The sequence below is a fragment of the Aspergillus clavatus genome, genomic scaffold, assembly GCF_000002715.2.
Source record: "Aspergillus clavatus NRRL 1 1099423829791 genomic scaffold, whole genome shotgun sequence".
NCBI classification, from domain to species: Eukaryota; Fungi; Ascomycota; class Eurotiomycetes; order Eurotiales; family Aspergillaceae; genus Aspergillus; species Aspergillus clavatus.
In genome coordinates this window covers 1158544-1175925 of record NW_001517108.1, presented here as the reverse complement: position 1 = coordinate 1175925, position 17382 = coordinate 1158544, and the positions used below count along the sequence as shown (strand labels likewise).

General features: G+C 27.4%; 7 annotated features.

Moving 5' to 3' along the window:
* Positions 1-6172: 6172 nt before the first annotated feature.
* Positions 6173-6315: a microsatellite.
* Positions 6316-8269: 1954 nt separating this feature from the next.
* Positions 8270-8342: a microsatellite.
* Positions 8343-11733: 3391 nt separating this feature from the next.
* Positions 11734-11828: a microsatellite.
* Positions 11829-12845: 1017 nt separating this feature from the next.
* Positions 12846-12896: a microsatellite.
* Positions 12847-12896: a microsatellite.
* A 1154-nt stretch (positions 12897-14050) lies between these two features.
* Positions 14051-14656: a mobile genetic element.
* A 759-nt stretch (positions 14657-15415) lies between these two features.
* Positions 15416-16795: a mobile genetic element.
* Positions 16796-17382: the final 587 nt, after the last annotated feature.

The window sequence follows — 17382 nt, the reverse complement described above, 5'->3', positions numbered from 1 at the left end:
GGCCTAGGCTATTAGAATTAGAGTTAATCTATAATAAGAAGTAGTATTTAATAAAGGATAATAATTTAGAAGGTAACTCTAGTATATTATTAGTTACTATGAGGGGTTAGAGTATGCTAGGTAGTATATAGAAGATATAAGGGGTCTTATTAACTAGTCTAATATTATTATTACTAACTAGTGGATTAACTAGTTTAATATTATTATTACTAGATATATCTAGTAGGGTAATAAGTATGACTTTAGGATATAATATAAAAGAATCCCTAGATAGCACTAATAATGCTCTTAATCTTAATATAGATATAGTATATCTAAGTAGTTAGGAAATACTTCTACTATGCCTGCTAGTATAGCCTCTAACCTAATAATAGTATTATTAGTCTATCTTAGTATAAGATAATATAATTATAAGAAATATTCTAACTACTATACTAATAGATTAATATAAGTGTACCTAATCAGATAGGAAATAGTTAATATTACTTAAAGTAGAGGTAGAACATAATCTTATTATTCTCTTAGTTAGTTATTAGGTGAGTTAATAGTGAGCAGTCTTAGTAGGGGATATCCTGTTATTCTATTAGTATAGGGTCTAGATATAGTAAGTAGTGGCAAGGGTAATATTATCTAAGTTATATATAAAATTATAGTCTAAAAAGTAGAAAGTAATAATCTAGTGGGCTAGCAGAACAGGTCTCTTAGATACTAGATGTAATATATAACCTAATTAGGAGATAAACTAATGGTGGAATAAATAAATTATTAATAATATTTTGATGATTATAGATAGGGTTTAGTAATGATTTGATAAGGGTGCATAGATAATAGCTTCTATAGGTAACTTACATAGATACTAGGCTGATTAAGGTTAGTTAGATAATTAGCCAGCTGAATGAGAACAAGATCTAAGGAAGAGAAAAAAACTAAAGAAGTAAACCCAGGGGGCCCTAGAAAGAAAAAAGACATGCTACTAAACTATTATAGGTTAGTAGATATAGAATCATAATAGTGGCTTTTAGATTAGTTTATAGTAAGAAGATAATTCCTTAAACTAGACCTCCTTGCCAGAGATATCTCATTATGTTACATGATTTTAGTTCGGAATGTAGTATCATTGTGCCGGTGCTGGTGGTAAGACCAGATCATCACACTACTTGATTATCTGAATTCTTGAAATCTAAGCTACACAGTATCTATTCTTTCACACTAGTCATATTCCACATACGAGACCTAGTATTCTCACAGGATTCTTCCTCTATAAGGGAGAATTTACCTAACCTACTACTTGGTAAGGGCTAACTAAGAGATACCCTTGCGTAGGCAAGATGGATATCTTCACCATACTATTAGGAGGCCTTATAGTAGCTTATTAAAGAGGAGTCTTTATTTAGATATTAGTAGATTTATTTTAGCTTTATATATCTTAATATAGATTTAGTAGTATAGAGAATTAATACCTATAAGGGAAGTCTATTAAATTATTATTTTAAAAAGTTAATTAAAGATTTAGTTTAGTAATCCTTAATTTAATAATCCCTACTCTAATTCTTCTCTATTCTTAGTAGATATTATATATAGATTATTAAGGCTATTTATTTTTATTTAGTAAATTCTTAATTTAAGATTACTAATTTTAGATAAAAGTTTCTAAATCTAATTTATTTTAGTTAGATCTTCTAGAATAAGATAGTAATAACTTATTATTTATATTTATTCTTTTATAATATTCCTTAAAGATAGTAGCCTCCTCCTTTCCTTAACTAATAATTAAGTAATTAAAATACTATATTAATTATAGCTTAATATTAAAGAAGAGTATAAATAATTTTACTCTTATATATAGGATTTAGTTTTTCTGAGTAGTTATAGATAATATACTCTTATTTAAATATACTACTAAATATAATATATTATAATAAAGTAATAATTAAAACGAATAATTAATATTAGGTAATTACCTTCCTATCTTCCTTCTCTTTAGTTCTTTACTATTACTTATACTATTTAATAGTATTTATGTATATAATTAAGGAATAGAAAAAGGAATATAAATATATTAATCTAAGTATAAAAAGCATTTTATATATATAGGAATATATAATTAGTATTTAGATAGGTTGAATACTGTTCACCCCTACCTAGAAGAATCTTTTGGTTTTAGTTTGGTAGTTATTTGGATTTAAACTACCATTAGAATCATAAAGCTCTATCTCCTAGTTAACTCTAGTTAATCATTAATATTATATAATATAAGAATCTACATAATTTAATTAGTTACTTTTTAGAATCTGACCCTCCTATTAGCTAAAGCATAGTATCTACTTTTATCATATGGTTTTTAATATTTAATAGGAAAAAAAGGGCCTGACATTTGATAATTTAACATTTTGCAATCTTTTTTTTGACATTCACCATCCCTAGTTTCCTCCTTTTACCACTGACATTTTGAAGCAATGACTAAGCAAAACCCATGTCATATTACAATTGCCTAAAGAAGTTAGATTTGGGACTCTGTGCAGAGTTCCAAATTCTAACTTCTTTAGGCAGTCACATGCTTTATCATCATCATCAGCACATGATATTACTCGCTCTTTAGCGCCGCCCTTCCGCCCACTAGGACACCTTCAACGCTCCAAGTATCGCCGAAGTATAACAAAGACAGGTTGTTCGATCAGTTCTTTACCTTGCGCGTCTTCCTCTGACTGCATAAAAATAGTTCGACAAGGCATGAAAGAGTATACCTACGAGAATTTGCTTCCTGAAGAATTTCAGCAATTCAGTTGCAATGACCACTGGAAGTTGGGAAGAAAACTGCGCGATGATATGCCGCCTGGCCACGAAATAGCGGTGTTGTGGCTAATTGTGGATGGAAAAGCCAAGTTTGTGATTAAGACTGTAGATGACATGTTCCCTGAATTTGAAATACACTGACAACACCAAGTATGCGGAGACATCGCCGGGCTGGGCTCACAAAACCTGGGAACGGTCTCGTTCAAACAACAAAAATCCTTTCTTACTCGAAGCTCAAGCATACGAGCGCATCCAGCGACACTGTCCGGATTCTCTCAAGATCTTTTACCCAAAGTATCATGTAGTTGCGAGATTAACACGTGATAAATATCCCGTCTCGCTTGGTCAATTACGTCCTCGAGGTATAGTACTGGAGGCCATCAAGCCAATCTCGGGTTCTCGCCGTCTGCTCAGCGAGACGCAAGTTAGTGGCTCGCTAGCAGACAAAATCGAATGGCTTAGCCAGGAGATGGACAAACAGCCCCTGAGTGAATTGGAGAAAAAATGGTATAAGTCTCTGTCGATTGACCGGCTTCGGCGAGTCGCAACATTACATGATCTTGGCATCATACACCGTGACATTCGCGACGATCATTTCCGACTGCCAAACGATTTCTATGATACTGTTCTTTATGACTTCTCGTCCTCCATAACATTGGCTGACCCTCTATCCCCTGAACGAAGGAACACTGAGCAGCAACAGATACTTCATTGGACGCTACTGCAGTTAGTAACGGCCCCCTTCCATGCCACTTTTGCATGTTCCAAGCGCTGATATTTATTGCAGAGCTACAAAGATGGACTTTCGTCATCATCTTGCCACGTCTCTACGGGTCAGGCCTCAAACCATCGAAGATTTCTGCACCCAGGACATCACGGAAGAGCTTAATAACCTGGACCTCATTGTCATAAAAGTCTCCAATCGACCTGACTGTAAGACTTATCTCCCCGAGATATCGATGTCATCCATGATAACATGATACTAGCGTTCACCTTCCCTTCCCTAGCATCGATCTTCCCTTTTCTTGAAGCTGTTCGCCCAGGGTATGATAAGTCTTGGCATATTAGGACAGCTCGTCTTTTGGAGCACTACGCCTATGCTTGGTTTCTTTATAACCCAGAGTCAAAGGGGGTAAAGCCATTATCATTTAGCGAGCATGCCTCCAGTGTTGACTCGCTACATGTTAGTGAAGGGGCTAAATTCCTCTCAGTCCTCTTTCCTGAGTCTTGGTCTATACAGAGAAGTCATGATCTTGAATCAGCATGTACTCGCACCATTTTGTTGGAAGAAACAGGCTGCATTTTTTCGTGGGAAGAATTCAAGAAGTTATGAATTAATTCCATATTCTTTGGCTAGTTACTACAATTAGCCAGGACACAATAATAATCACAGAGAGGCTGCTAACATTGCTAAAACCTGTGTTTAACATAAAAATCACACTTATTCACTTGTTGGGAAAGGTAGCAATTTCCCTCACACAACTACATACCAAGAATAGCAATGCAGCCCATGGTCTAAACCTCATAATGCAACGACCAAGGAACATCCTGAGTAAACAAATCAAAACCATCCTAAGTAGGAAGGAACATACTTATATATCAATTAAATATACACCTTTACATGTCTTGGTGGTTTGCAGTTCCTAACCTTATGTGTGTGTATGTGTGTGTATATATCTATTTTATTATCTGTTTCCCTGACTTCTCAGTCAGAGACTCAGAGTTTCAGCAGTTTTCCTTGAGCCATGCCAGACCATGATCATTTAAACCTTTTTAAAGCTAGTACCATCATATCATATAGTAAATGATACCCTATACTAGCCATAATTCTGCCTTATACCCCTACTTATTCAATAGTTCTATATATATATAATATAAGTATAATCCTAAAGAAAAACCATAGATAAACCCCTAGGAGCTGATATAATATATGTAGGTATAGAGGATAGAAGGGAGGCTAATAAATAAGAACTATCCTCTAAGTATACCCCTAACTCTTCTAAATATATAGGTAGGTAAGATAGAACCCCTCTATCTCTATAGTCTTTACTAGCTGCAGGATTTAAACCTATATATACTTAATATAGCTGTGGCTAGGGGCTTATACCAGCAGACAGCTCTTTATACCCTGCCAGTAGTCTACCACTTGACTACCACCGGTGGTTCCTTACCTAAGAACTGGAGTTGAAGTGCTTCAAGGCCTAAGCCCACAACCCTAGTTGGCTATGGAGTGTAAAGTGTTTATATAACCACTTAATTTAGGAGTAGTTCATAGTCTGTTGCTGTAGTGGACTAGTAGTAATGGTATCTGAGTACACAGAGGCAGGGCTGAATAAGTATATTTAGAGCGCAGCCTAACTGCCTGAGTGATGTGATTTATGCCACAATTATGTTCAATGTATCTTTTAATCTTCCTGGAGACTTGTTTATTGCAGATGGTCCTCAGACACTAGAGGATCTTGACATCACTCCTGATTGGGGTGCAGGGTCAGAATCAAAGCTGAATAAGCGCCACCGGCCCCAGGTGTTGGTATGTGGGGATACAAAGTATCTTTGGTCCTATGCAGATGCCATGTCCATTATTAAGTGGCATTACGACAGGCATGAATATGCTCTGAACAAGGATATTGTTAGGCTGCTTGAGCAGATTCAATCTATGGTATGAAGAATAGAATTCACTACCAATTTCTCATGTCCGAGAAAGGCTTATTTTATGTTACCTGATTACATCTTTCACTAACACCTAGTCACCTACACAAACTTTGCCTAGGCCTAAGTGCAGCATCAGGTCAGGGGGTAACACTCATGTTATATCATCTTCAACAATATCAGAGGTCAGTTGCGGTGTTAGTGTAATGTTGGTTGATGAGAGTGAATTACTTCTGGATATTAGTGTGATGGAATACTCCTTTATCCTGTGGGAGGGCTGGAGTGATGGAATAACAATGAATCTTACCCTATGGTTTCTTGTTTGATTGTCAAGTAAGGCCAGTTTAGAGTGGCATAACTGAACCACAGAAATCAAACCCAAACCTCACTGAACTCACAGCAGTACAGGGTTAGGGGCAAGCCTAGGGAATTTAAAATAAACTAAGTTAACTAAGTATTCTAATTATAATTAATTTTTATAAAGACTATATAATAAAGCAGAACTCCTCTATTATATTTAAAATAATTTATCTAGTAACTTATCTCTTAATATGATTTTTAAAATACCCTAGTAGAAGGGCTATATAATAAGGTTATAATAACTAAGAAGTAATAGAGGCCTAGAATACTATTTAAATAATAATAATTTATATTATAAATAGATAATTATCTTTAATATTATCTTTGTTAGACCCCTCTCTACTAGCTATCTCTTACTAAGATATAAGAATATTAGTATTATCTATCTTATTATTTTTATTATTTTTATTAAAGCTACCCTAATCTTCTTTACTCTTACTAATATTAGGTATAATATTTAGATTATCTTAATTATTATTTTTTATATTAATATCTCTCTCACTAATCTTATTAAGTAAGATCTAGAATTCCTAATTAATTTTAAATTAATTAATATATATTAAGAGTATGATAGACTATATTATATTAGGGTTTAGATAGCTATATTAGTAATAATAGATATCCTAAGCTATATTAAATAGATTCTCTAACTTAATACTAGTTATTAGGATAGTAGGAAAGTCTTAAGTACTTAAAATAAGTATTAAAAATTAAGATATATTCTATTTCTACTAATTAAGAATATTAAAGAAGTTATTATTTAGATAGTAACTTAAAATCTTACTATAATTAAATTAATAAAAGGATAGTAAGAGAAGAGTAACTTATATTTATTAAGATAATTAGAAAGTTTATCATTAATAGCCTCTTTATTTAGTAAAACTTAATATTATTTTAACTTATAAAGAGTATAATTTAGGCTAATTAATAGTATTTAGATAGATAATAAAGCTTAAATATATAAATACTTCTTCTTATACTAATTAAAGATCTTTTAAAGATATTACTAACTAAATTATATAAATAAGATAAGGTAAATAATATTAGGATTTAAATAATTTATAAAAATCTAGATTAAAAAAAAGCTAATACCTAGCTAATCTTATTAAGTTACTTCTTTAGTATTATAGTAAGCTTAGTAAATATTATTCTATTATTACTTATATTATTAGTAGTAATCCTAAGAATCTATTAACTTAATTTATACTTCTCTAGAACTTCTATTATAACTAAAGTAAGTTACTCTCTAGTATACTTATTAGTAACTAATAGAAAACTAAGAAGTATCTTATAATAGTAGAATTCTAGATAGATTTAGTAGTTAGTAATTACTATAAAAGGTTTTTAATCTAGACTTATTTAGTAATTAAGTATAATTAAGACCTTTATATTAAGTAGAAGAGAAGTAAGTAGTTCTTAATATATATTTATAATAAGATTTATAAGATATATCTTAATCTTATTATAGTTTAGGATTAAAAGCTTTAACCCTAGCTTAATAATTATATTAAGTATTTACTTAAATTATTATGCTTAATGGTTTAGAAGGGAAGATGATATATAATTAGGAATTATATAATCTAATCTTTAAATCCCTATACTAAATATTATAATATAGGTATATTAACTTAGGTATAAGAGGGTATAAGATTAGTAGTTAATCTAACTATAGTTAGATTTATAAAAATATACTATTATCTATAATAAGTAAGTAATAATAATTTATTTATTTATAATAGATTAATTATTATCTTTAAATAAACATCTCTAACTTAATAGATATACTCTTATTATTATAGTCTCTATATAATCTAAAGATAGATAATAAAGAAGTATATAATAATATTTATAATAGACTTTAAGTTTATCCTATGATTATATAGTAACTTCATTAAAATAAATCTAGGCTAATAAATATTTATTATCTTCTTATTTTATTCTCTTCTTCTTAATTAAGTTATCCTATTTCTTTCTTTATTTTATTTTATTCTATTACTCTTAGAAGATATCCTTTATATATATATAAACTCCTTAGTTAAAGTATAGTCCTTATGAGAGGGGAATTTAATAATATAGCCCTATCTTATAGGCCCTAGGAGGGTTATAAGGTATACTAGAATAGGTATAGGACTAGATAAAGTAGGGTTAATAGAGGGATCTACTAAAGATAAGAAAAAATCACTAAATAAAGACTACTAGTATATTAATACTATAGGTAAGGAATAATAAGAAGATAAACCCTTAGGTAGACTTATTTTAGATATACAAAATAATATTTCTTAAAGTTAGGGAGTTAAGGAAATAGAAAAGTTAGTAAGATTATAGTATTATAATTTTATTAAAGTAAAAGTATAAAATATACTCCTCCTAGGGACCTAGAATATAAAAGTTTAAATCTAATTATAGTTAGTTTTAGAAATAACTAAGTTAGAATCTAACTATAGTTAGATCAGGGACTTACTAAACCTATTAGTTACTATCCTTATTATTATTAGTAGTTTTGTTAGTACTACTATTCCCTTTATTACTATTATTACTATACTTAACTTAAATAACTAGGTTCTCCTTAAAGTTAGTAATATAGTTATTACTAAGATTATATTACTTATTAAGTTCCTAAATCTTTATAATAATTTCCTAACCTAGAGCCTAATCTTAATCTACTATAGTAAAAACTAAATTACTATAGAACTTTTAGAGCTATCTACTATATATATAAAGCCTGGTTATACTTAAATATTTAATATTTATTAATAAATAATAGATAATCTATAGATCTACCTACTTATTTTACTTAGCCTACTTAGCCTATAATATAGGATCATCCTCTATTAACTAATTAGTAATCTTATTAATCTAACTATAATTAGATTATGAATCTTATATTCCTTATATTTATATTATCTATATAACTTCTTAAGTAAGTTCTTTATAACTAACTTAGTAAGGTCTTACACATATATATATAGCTTATCCTCTTTAGCTATAAGGTTTATAGGGTATTATTTTAGAAATCTAGTCTATTAATATGAGATAGATAAGAGCTTAGGGCTATATTTATACTAATTAATAATAAGTATATTAAGATTCTTAATAGAGTTATTAATATTAGTTTTATAACTACATTACTTAAGTATTACTATAAGCTCTTATAGAATCTTTACTACTATCTTATACTTATCTTATAAGTTATAATAAATAAAAATCTTATTATAGTTAGATTAAAATGAGCTCTAGATTTATTAGATTTAGAATAATCTTAGGAGTACCTCTCTTCTTCTTTATATTATTAACTTTCTAACCCTAGTTAAGAGTATTTAATATTAGTTATTTTAACTCTTAGTAGTACTATAAGGCATTACTAATATTCTCTTCTAGCTTAAGTAATATATAATTTATACTAGTATTTAGAGATTTCACCTTCTAAAGTACCTAATTTTATATAAAGTTTATAGTAGTAGTAGTACTACCCTATAGGTAGTATAATATCTAAATTCTTACCTATAGTAATAGTTAGTAATCTTATAATGGTTATAATAGATATAAGAATACTATATAAGTTTATTAATATTATTAAACTTCTTTATTATACTAGTAAGATATAATCTAGTATATTTAGTTACTAATTTAATAATTTATTACTAATATAGTACTTTAAAGTAATTAAGATAAATAGTATACTTAGTACTAGCCTCTAATCTAATATCTAGCGAGAAGTTTAACTAATTTTATTAGTAGAAATTTAATTATAATTAGATTAAAACTTATCTATTTCATAATATAGGGATCTTACTAGAGATTCATACTTATAACTTCTATCTAAATATCTAGGAGGAACCTCTCTATATTATCTACTAAATCTATATCCTTAAATAGGATATTATTAATAGTACTAATCTAAGTAAAATTCTTAAGTATATTATTAGCTATCTATAGATAGACTTATATTAGGTCTTAAGATTCTTAAAAACTTAAATATAATCTTTATTATTTAGTATATATAGGAATTCTAGCTATTAATTAATATATATATACTAAGTAAGCTAAAATAGCCTTCTAAGCTTTAGAAGCTTAATTTAAGTCTAGTATTTAATACAAAGTAGCTAAGAAGTTTTTTTCTTAATTTTCTTATTTTAGTAATCTTTATATTTTAGAAAGAAGAAAATCTATAATAGAAGATTTAGATAGTCTTTCTTAATTTTAAGGATTTTTAATTAATTACTTAATAATATAGAATACTTTTATTTAGAGAATATTTTTTTAGTAAAGTTAAAGAATTTCTAGAACTTATTAATCTAAATCTAACTATAATTAAATTAATTATTATATCTTATAAATACTAATATAGACTCTTACTTACTATATTAAGTTTTACCTATATAATATAATCTATTAAGATCTAATTAAAATACTATTCTCTATACTCTATTATATAGTACTAGTAGATAAGTAGGTAGAATTAGTTATATTTAAGAATAGTAAAAATATATATAGAGTTATTAAGATTAATACTAAAGATATTATTTATTTAGTCCTCTATTATATTTAGCTTAAGTATAGCCTCTTATTCTTTAGGGGAAAGGCTTTAGATTTAGCTAATAAACTATATAATATTAAATTCTTTAGTATTAGATTTAGTAATAGTTTATTAATTTACTATTAGTGCCTATAGAACCTTCTTTAAGATAAGATCCTCTATATATATATTAGCTGTCTAGTAAAATATCTATTCTTATTAGTAAATATATAATCTAATTATGATAAGAATTTATAATATTAGTTAGTACTATAATAGGCTGTCCTTACTAATCTTTTATAGAATTTCTAGTATTATTAGCCTATTTCTTAAGGAGACTGAGAAGGGCTTTAATGTAATATTACCTATTTATAATAATTAGGGGTTTAACGAATAGTAGAATTAATAGGATTATAACTAACTCATCCTAGTATATATTAGCTACTAAATCTAATTATAATTAGATTAAATCATACCTTTAGACTAGTATACTTTATAGCCTAGTTTTTTAGAGCTACTAATAGTTTCTTATCTACTTATTCTTTAAAGTTAATAGTCTTATCTAGATTTACTATCTGCATAGCATACTTTAATAATTTAATATACTAAGTTAATAATATTAATACCTAAAGATAGTCTTTAATAGTAAATCTCTAAGCACTAGCTTTAAAAGTATCTTTTAGTTTTATAATATGATTATTATCTAGTGATTAGTTCTAACTAGTCTTCTATTCTAGGCTTAGACTATAAATATTAAGAATAATAGTACTAAGATAACTTTATTCTAGTTCCTAATAGATAGTATTATTCTTTATTATATCTATAATAATTAAGTTATTTATCTTCTTAATCTACTTAGTCTTTAACTTATGCTTTATCTTCTTTAGTATAGCTACTACCCTAATACTAGCTATAGTATCTATAGATCTAACTATAATTAGAGTTTAAAATTAGGATAATAAATAGTATAAGGGTATGCTACTTACTATAGGTAAATCTAACTATAATTAGATTTACCTATAGTAAGTAAGATAAATAGGCTTATCTTAATGTAAAGAGAAACCTAAGGTACTTACTTAAGTAGTGATTTAATCTAATTATAGTAAGATTAAGAGATATATTAATTTTAAAAAAGAGGGCTATTTTTAAAATTCTAGATATAATAGAAGAGAATATTTAAAAACCTGCATACTACTAGAAGATAAATATTTAAGCTATGGTGTAATGCCCTATACTTATTTATATTTATTATTATGTTATTATTCTTTATTTTTATCTAGTATTTATAACTTATAAAGTAGTAAATATTAAAGAATATATTCTAATATAGATTTCTTTATTATTTAGGTATACTATATATAATTAGTTAGTTTATATAATATAATCCTGCTTAGTAGCTTATCTTAATACTTAGTTATATACTATATAGTTATATACTTATGTAGTCATATTTTCACATACTTAGTTATATTATATAGATAAATATATTAGAGATATTTATATAATATATTTTCCTTTTTTAATCTAACTATAGTTAGATTTAGTACCTTATATAGTGTCTTTATTATATGGTTAGTTATATACTATATAGTTACATACTTATAAGGATCTATGATCCGCGAGAAATGGACACTAGTGTGAAAGGAGAATGGTTATGAGTAGATTTAAATATAGGTATCCTTATTTAAAGAGATTATTACTAAACTTCAGAGTTTAGTAGTTATAGGCAGGGTTTATATCTTTATAGATTATATAACTATTTATATAACCTCTTATAAGGAGCCTTCTTATTAGTAGGTTCCTCTATAAAGATAGCTTTAATATAATATATAATAGATCTTTATAATTCTTATAACTACCCCCCCCCTTAAAAGACCTTAGCCTCTAAGATCTATCTAAGATTCCTTATTTATAATAGGGTATACTAGTAAAAATCTTTATTTAGTAAAAACCCTCTTTTATAGAGAGAAAATCATAAATAATAAAAAAGATTTACTATCTTCTTCTTTTATAAACTTATATTTATTTATCTTCTTATAAAGGCTTAGTTATAGATAGACCCCTTTAATTATAATATTTTTATCACTATTAAAATCTTCTTATAGTATATTTTAGATTTATATTACTTATTCTTATAATACTCTTATAAATCCCTTAATAGCCTTATTATATAAAATTTCTATAGAGTAGGATTTAGGGTAGTAGTAGTTTTTATAAAATATATAAGCTCTTCTTCCCTCTATCTTCTATATTTTCCCTAGTTTTTATTATAAAAGTTTTAGTAAGGGACCTTCTATAATTTATAATATTTAGGAAGAGGTAGTTAATATATTATAAGATATTTTATAAAAAAATATTCTTTTATATCTTCTCTTCTATATCTCTACTCTTATCTATCCCCTCTAACCTCTTAGAGGTAAGTAAAGGCTTATAAGTCTATGGTGTTCTTACTAATAGTTCTTATAAAAGGAGGAGGAGATAATCTTTATATTATTATTACTACCTACTATGCCCCTCCCCCCTGTGCCTACTACTACTACTACTACTACTACTACTACTACTACTACTACTACTACTATAGCTCCTCCTACCTCTCTTTCTCTTATTCCTATAGGGGCCTTCCTCCCCCTATATAGGGTTATATATAGGCTTTTTTTTATTAATTTAATAAGAGTATGGCCAGCCCCTATTATAAGGGGAGCCTCTATCTTTAGGCTATTACTATCTTTAGCAGGCACTCCTAGGGCTAACTAGGATGCCTCTATACCTACTATTAGTAGTATTACTACCTAGGCTTCTAGCCTGATAATAGAGCTACCCCTAGATATCTAGTTCCTCCCCTACTTATAGGGGAATCTAGTAGTAGTTATAGGGCTCCTACCCTAGATAGGATTATAATTCCTATTAGGCTAGAAGTAAGTATAGATTACTAGGACCCTACTCTACTCTATTAACTAGTATAGCTTTAGTATACCTAGTTAGCTAGGAGTCTATATCTAGCTCTATAAGACTATTCTTATAACTAGAGCTAGGGTAAGACCTCTTACTAGCTAGGAGTATAATACCTACTATAACCTAAGTATAAGCTTAGTATTTATAGTATATATTTTTAGTAGGCTAGCTAGGAAGTATAATAACTACCTCTACTATAGCTATAAGAACTACTCTTTTAAGTATCCTTAGATCTAATAACTATCTTTCTAGCCCTATAAATTATATTATACTCATGCTTAATATTAGGTATCTTTATAATAGTAGATTTAGGAGTTAGGGATTTTTATAATTTTTTTATTTATTATTTTATCTTTTCCTTAATAAAAATAAGTTTCCCCTCCTTATAGGGTTCCTTATATAATCTTTATAGATCTATAGATAGTATAGGCCTTTTATAGGTTCCTAAGTATTATCTTTCTTAGTATATTTTTTTTATTAGATATAATACTCTATAGATTACCTATCCCCTTATAAGTCTAAGATTACCTCTAGGTAGTATTTATAGTTCTTTTTTATAGCTTTCTAGATAGAGAAGTATTCCTATAAGTTTACTCCTTCTATCTCCTTATATTTACAGAGCATAGAGATATAGAATATATTATATATCTTAAGGCCTAGTGGTAGATTCATGTAGTAGGCTAGGTTATCTATATATTTTATAATTTATACTAGACTAGTATTTAACTAATCTAACTTTATAATTAGTCTAATCTATAATATATTCTTAGTAGAGATCTAGACTTAGTCTCCTACTTAAAATATCTTTATAATATATTTCTTATTATAGTATTTCTTTTAGTAGGCTTAGGCCTTTATTAGAGCCTCCTTTATATATTTATAAGTATATTCTAGCTTAGTTAGTCTTTTTATAACTAACTCTTCTATAACCTTACTCTTTAGTTAGTTTATAGAATCTATTATTATTATATAAGGGTTAACACCTATAACTATATAGAAAGATATATTCTTAATAGATACCTAGTATATATTATTATAAGTAAACTCTATAATAAGGAGATAGTTAACCTAGTCTTCCTAACTAAAGTTAATATAAGCTTATAAGTACTATTCTAGCATACTAGTTAGGTGTTTTATTTAGCTATCTATCTATAAGTAGTAGGCTATGAAAAGACCCTTATAAATTAAAAGATAAAATATAAAATCTACCTAGAAATCTTTTATAAAGATAGAACCCTAGTCTATAATAACCTTTTCTAGCATTCTATAAAGTTAGAAGACCTTATAGATAAAAGTTATTACTAACTTCTCCCTACTAAGGGTAGTCTAAATAGATATAAAATAACCTATCTTACTAAATTAGTCCACCACTACTAAGATACTATTAAAAGCTTCTTATAAATTTACTATAGAAGTACTTATAGGGAGATCTATAATTAGATCTATAGTAATTTAGATCTAGATATCTATAGAAGTAGATATAGGCTCTAATAAGCCCTATTACTTACCCTAGGTCTATTATAATCCTTAGCATACTTTATATACTATATAGTATTTATAGATAAAGTTCTTTACTTCTAGCTATTAGAAGTATCTTAGGACTAACTCTCTTATTCTTTATTCTATAAAGTAGCCTATAAAGGAGTTATTATAGAGTTTTATAAGGATACTTAATCTTAAGTTATAATAGTCTAGGATATAGAGTAAGCCCTTATAATAAAGGAGCCCTTTATAGCTTATCTAATATAATGATTTATTCTTTATATAGTAAGACTATAATAATTCCTTTATAGCTCTTACTTATACTATATAGACCTTCTTTATAAGTCTATCTTATATAAGTAATCTTAGTAGTAAAGCCTAAATTTCTATAGAGGAGTCCCTTATATAAGGGCCTAGCCTCTAGATACCCTTATAAATACTAGCTCCCTAAGCTAGTCCTTCTTATAAGTTTACTATCCTATAGACTAGTACTATATAAACCTTCTATTTTATATCCTTTAGGGTGTTTACTTTAGTATATTCCCTTTTATAAAGTATTAATTACTATCTTAATATATTAGGGTCTCTATCCTCTTAGCCCTAGGTATTAGTCTTTATAGCCTCTCTCTTATAATTAGCCCTTTATAAGGGTCTATCTATAGGGTTCTTCTTTCTAATATAGAAGACTATCTTAAAATTAAATATTATAAATATTTATAACTATCTTATCTATCTTTATAATAGTTAGGGTATAGTCCTAAAGTAGTAAAGACTATTATTATTAGTAATAACTTTAATAACTTCTTATAAACCCTCTAGGTAGTGATGCCACTCCCTAAAGGATTCTATTATTATAAGAAGTTCCTAATTATAAATATTATAGTTCTTCTCTATAGGTTACATCTTCTATAAGAAGAAGGCTATTAGCTACTAATAACCCTCCTTACTTAGCTATAATAATATCTTATAGATAGTATATCTAGATGCATCTATTTCTATCTATAAGTAGTACTTCTTATAAAAGTAGGTAAGAATAACCTACTTTATAAATACTTTCTTTAATTTATTAAAGATATTTACTACTTCTAAGATTAGGAACTCCTTCTCTAGAGTCCTCCCTTTACTTCCTAGACTAGGTTTTTATAAGAGGTCTAAGAGATCTACTAAAAAGTATAAATATTTCTTAATAAACCTTCTATACTAGTTAGTAAACCCTAGGAATGCTAGGATCTTCTTTATAGATTCTAGTTATAGATATTCTATAATAGTATTAATCTATAAAGATTCTATTTCTAGACCTTCTAGTATAATTATATAGCCTAAGAAGTTAATTCTCTTTACTATAAAGAGATACTTACTTAGCTTTATAAATAGTCCTATTTATTAGAGTTAGGCTATTATAAAGTAGATATATTTATAGTACTCCTTCTTATCTTATAAGAATATTATAATAATATTAATATAGACTACTATAAAAATATCTAGGTAGTCATAGAATAGCTAGTTTATAAAGCTCTAGAATATTATAGGAGTATTAGTTAGCCTAAAAGATATAACTAAATACTTAAATAACCTATACTTTATATAAAAGGCTATTTTCTACTCCTACTCCTTTATAATCTTAATCCTATAATAAGCCTTATAAAGATCTAGCTATATAAAAATCCTCCCCTTTATAAGCCTCTTAATAATCTCTATAATAAGGGGAAGTAGATAGTAATTCTTTAGAATAATATAATTTAGATTATAATAATTAATATATAGCTAGAGGGTACTATCTTTCTTCTTTATAAAAAGAATTAATATTTTTATTACTAATTTTAACTCCTAGATCTACTTCTTTATAAGTATTATCTAAAGATACTTATAATATACTACTAATTCTGCTACAGAGGAATTATAAAGAGGTCTAAAGAATAATTACTTCTCTTCCTCTAGATCTATCTCTAGATCTATATCTTTATAATATAATAGTAATTCCTAAGCCTTCTTCTCTAGGAAGACTATATAAAAGTCTATAAGCTAGTCTAGTATAGAGTTCTTACTCTTTATTATCTTTTATAGGATTTCTATAACTTATACTATTATAACTACTATATCTTTTACTTCTATAAAGTCTTCTACTAAGACTAGATAAATTTATAGAGCTAACTCTATATTAAAGATTACCCTATCTTCTCCCTAAAGAGTTATAGGATTATATTACTTTAACTATAGCATCCCTAAGATAATATAATTTATATCTAGAGATACTACTATAAGCTCTATAAAGAGCTACTCTATTTTATTACTATCTCTAACTAAGATAGTAGCTTCTACTACTTCTTTATTTCTTATTTCTTATAAGGTTAATATCTCTATAAAGACCTATTATAGTAGGGTATACTAGTTATTTTCCTTAGCTAATATTATAAGAATAAGATTAACTAAGCTTTTATTATTAACTAGTACTTATAAGGCTAGTTCCTACCCCTTCTCTTCTATCTAAGCCTAAAGAAATATACTTAGATAGGAGAGTAAGGATCTATAATACTCTTTATCTTATTTTTTAATAATAATAATAATAACTAGTTATTTAGTTTTTATAGGGCCCTCCTACTTAGGCTTATTTAGATAGTATCTTATAATAT